The following is a 4,516-nucleotide window of genomic DNA, read 5'->3' on the forward strand; positions in this document are numbered from 1 at the left end:
AATCTCTAGGGGAGCCAAATACTAGTTCACACTATTCACACATTGAGTTGGATATCAAATAGATGGATTAGCATATGAAAATCAAAATAAGTTCCTAGATACTTGTTTTCCAAATTAGCCAATTTGGATTTGCCAGGACAGTGATTCACTCCATTGTCTTAATACTATACACTATATAATGGCCATTCAATATGAGCTCTTTTATTTAATTTTTTAAAAGATTTTATTTATTTATTTGGGTGAGAATACACAAGCAGCGGGGAGAGGAAGAAGCAGGCTCCCTGCTGAGCTGGGAGCTGGGAGCCCGACACAGAGGACCCTAGGATCATGACCAGAGCCAAAGGCAGATGCTTAATCAACTGAGCCATTCAGGTGCCCCTGAATTCTTTTTTTTTTTTTTTAAGATTTTATTTATTTATTTGACAGAGATCACAAGTAGGCAGAGAGGCAGGCAGAGAGAGAGGGGGAAACAGGCTCCCCACTGAGCAGAAAGCCTGATGTGGGACTTGATCCCAGGACCCCGGGACCATGACCTGAGCTGAAGGCAGAGGCTTTAACCTACTGAGCCACGCAGGTGCCCCTGAACTCTTTTGTTTTTAATGAACTCCTTTTTTAAATTTTTTATTTAAATTCAGTTTAGTTAACATATAGTATATTAGTTTCAGGGGTAGGGTGTAGTGACTGACTCATCAGTTGCATGTAACACCCAGGGCTCATTCCATCAGATGCCCTCCTTAATGCCCACCACCCACTAACCCCATCATCCTCCCCTCCTCCCCTACAGCAGTTCTCAATTTGTTTCCCATAGTTAAGACTCTCTTATGGTTTGCCTCCCTCTCTGCTTTTATCTTACTTTTTCCTTCCCTTCTCCCGTTTTTCTTAAATTCCACGTATGAGTGAAATCATTATGAAATCTTTTTAAATAAGCCTTTCCTGAAGGAAAGAGCAATCAGTTCTACCAGTTGTTTGTACTAGACTAAGCAGCCAGTGCTCTGTGTATCTGCATTTTTAAATTTTACAGTGCCATATTTATGACCTACAAAAGAGTACAAGTAATATTATAAATACTAGACTGCTTCAAAAATAAAATTTTGCCAGGGGTGCTTGCGTGGCTGTCAGTCAAACATCCAGCTCTTGATCTCAGATGAGATCTCAGTCTCAGGGTCCTGAGTTCAAGCCCTGTGTTAGCCTCCACACTAGCCCACCTAAAAAAATAAATAAAAATAAAACTTGTTTTTAAGTAAAATAAAACTTGGCCAATACCACATGTGATTCTTTACAGTGATTTTTTTTTTAAAAGATTTATTATTTGACAAACAGAGATCACAAGTAGGCAAAGAGGCAGGCAGAGAGAGGGGGAAGCAGGCTCCCTGCTGAGCAGAGAGCCCAATTTGGGGCTTGATCCCAGGACCCTGAGCCAAAGGCAGAGGCTTAACCCATTGAGCCACCCAGGCGCCCCAAGAGTGATTCTTTTAACACACTGTTCTCCTTCAGCTGCATTTGACATGTAAGTTTCTAATTTTAGAGGAGTTTCTGGGCATCTCCAGAAGGTTATACCTCTGTGAGATTTTCCCCACCAAGGTGACTAACAAACAGATGCCCCAGTCTCTGAGTACAGATAAACCGGTATGATACTGAGACATGTTCATAATAGTAGGCACAAGATGATGAAATGGTTTTAAAAACCCCATTCAAAACCGTGTCTCTAAATAAGGGCTGTAAATTCTGAAATCCTTATATGCATGAGACATGATCTAGTTGGCATCTTTTTCTCAGGACATTGGTTTACCCAGGATACTAAGTAAATGCCTTTTGCATAGGTGTCACTGACAAAAAGAAGCCAGAGTGCTGGAAAGGTAAAGTAGAAAAAGCAAACTAATTTGTGGCATGGAGAAAGAAAGCAGTTAGAGCTAGCTTGTGAGGAAGTAGAGCAGGAATGGGTCTCTGACAGCAAGCAAACCCTTGGGAAGTTAACTTTGAACTGGCAACTAAGGTTCTAAAACATGCATTCAGTCCTGCTTTAAAACTGCATCTTTTTCATTAAGTTTGATGCTTAATGAACCAACTTCATTCAGGGTAAAATAATTGCAAATTAAATCCAAAAATGTGATCTTGCTTTTTACCTATGAGATTGGCAAAGTTCAAAACATTTAACATATTGTTGACAAGAGCATGAGGGAATAGGTATTCGTGTTGTAGAAATGTACATCATAACCTCTATGGAGAACAGTTTGGCAATACCTATCAAAATTATAAATACACCCCTTGACCCAGAAACTCCATTGCTAAGAATTTATCTGTAGGTATAATCATATGTATAAAAGGTACAAGGATATTCATCAAGTGTCCGTTGGAAATAAACTGAAGATCCATCAATAAATGATAAATGATATACCCATTCAATAAGATATACAGCTGTGTTAAAAATTAACAATTATGGGCGCCTGGGTGGCTCAGTGGGTTAAGCCGCTGCCTTCGGCTCAGGTCATGATCTCAGGTCCTGGGATCGAGTCCCGCATTGGGCTCTCTGCTCAGCAGGGAGCCTGCTTCCTCCTCTCTCTCTGCCTGCCTCTCCGCCTACTTGTGATCTCTGTCTGTCAAAAAAAAAAAAAAAAAAATTAACAATTATGACGCAGAACAGGGTGTATAGTGTATTATCATTTGGGTAAAAACATATATATATACATATGTGTACTTGCGCTTGTCCATACATAGTGGGTCCTTGGGAGTAGCAATCCAGAACTGGGGGCTGGGTAGGTAAAAGACTTTATCTCATACCCTTGGATCAGGGCTCTTCATCTCTTTTGTGCCATTGAGCCCTTAGGCAGTTTGCCTAAGTGTGTGGATCCCTTCTCAGAAAGTTGCTTTTGAGTAAAGTAGGGGCGCCTGAGGGGCTCAGTTGGTTAAGTGTCTGCCTTTAGCTCAGGTCATGATCTCAGGGTCCTGGGATCTAGCCCCACATCAGGCTTGCTGCTCGGCAGGGATCCTGCTTCTCTCTCTGCCTGCCACTCCTGCTTGTGCTCGGTCAAATAAGTAAAATCTTTAAAAAAAAATAAAGTAAAATACGTAGGATTACAAAAGATACCAATTATACTGAAACAGTAATCTAAACACAGTTGACCCTTGAACACAGATTTGAACTGTGTGGGTCCACTTACACATATTGGGGTTTTTTTTTTTAATATTTTACTTATTCATTTGAGAGGGAGAACTAGAGCATCAGAGGCAGAGGGAGAGGCAGATTCCCCGCTGGGCAGGGACCCCAACATGGGGCCCAATCTCAGGACCCTGAGATGGTGACCCGAGCCAAAGGCAGACGCTTAACCATCTGAGCCACCCAGGCGCCCTGTTTTTTTTTTTTCTTTGACAAACATAGTATAGTACTATAAATGTATTTTCCTTATGACTTCCTTAACTTTTTCTCTAGCTTACTTTATTGTAGGGACACAATATATAATACAGATAACATGAAAAAATACATTTTTCAACTGTTTATGTTATCAGTAAGGCTTGAGGTCAACAGTAGGCTACTAGTAGTTAATTTTTGAGGCATCAAAAGTTGTATGTAGGGGCACCTGGGTGGCTCAGTGGGTTGAGCCTCTGCCTTCAGCTCAGGTCATGATCCCAGAGTCCTGGGATCAAGCCCCGCATCGGGCTCCCTGCTCCACGGGGAGTTTGCTTCCCTCCCCCCCACCACCCCGCCTGCCTCTCTGCCTATTTGTGATCTCTGTCAAATAAATAAATAAATAAAATCTTTAAAAAAAGTTGTATGTAGATTTTCGACTGTGTGGAGAGGTTGATACTGCTGACACCCCCGTTGTTGAAGGGTTAACTGTAGTTTCTCAACTTTTTATATACAATTCATATATTTATTGATCGACTTTTAAAGATTTTATTTGACAGCAAGATAGAGCCAGAGAGCACAGTGGGAGGAATGGCAGAGGGATAAGGAGAAGCAGGCTCCCTGCCTAGGGAGCTCAATGTGGGACTTGATCCCAGGACCCTGGGACTATGACCTGAGCCAAAGGCAGATGCTTAACTGAGCCACCAAGGCGCCCCCAACTAATACATTTAAATTATATATATATACACACACATATATGTATGTATATATACACATATATCTCATCTCAGCGAAAAAGATATATACGTATATATATATATACATATATATATATATATATATGACACATTTTCCTGAGTTCTGTGTGCTATTCTAGCAAATTACTGAACCTGAAGTACAGTCAGGGGAGTCCTCAATTTGTAGCCATCCTGGACGGAAGTATGGATGACAGGGGGACCCAGTACTAGCAACTGGCACCAGAAGCAAGGGCAGTTTTATGAGAGTGAGCCTTTAAACCTGTGGAATCTGACCTTAACTCCAGGTAGTGTCCAAACTGAGTCGGACTGTGGGACATCCAGTGGCTCTCTACAGAGAACCAGAGAGGCTGTTTAGTTTGGAAAACCTCCACTGATTTGGGGTCTGAAGTGTCATCAGTAAAAACAGCTCAGTACA

This window comes from Mustela putorius, unplaced genomic scaffold (assembly GCF_011764305.1).
Source record: "Mustela putorius furo isolate JIRA1106 unplaced genomic scaffold, ASM1176430v1.1 tig00537297_pilon_pilon_pilon, whole genome shotgun sequence".
Lineage (NCBI taxonomy): Eukaryota > Metazoa > Chordata > Mammalia > Carnivora > Mustelidae > Mustela > Mustela putorius.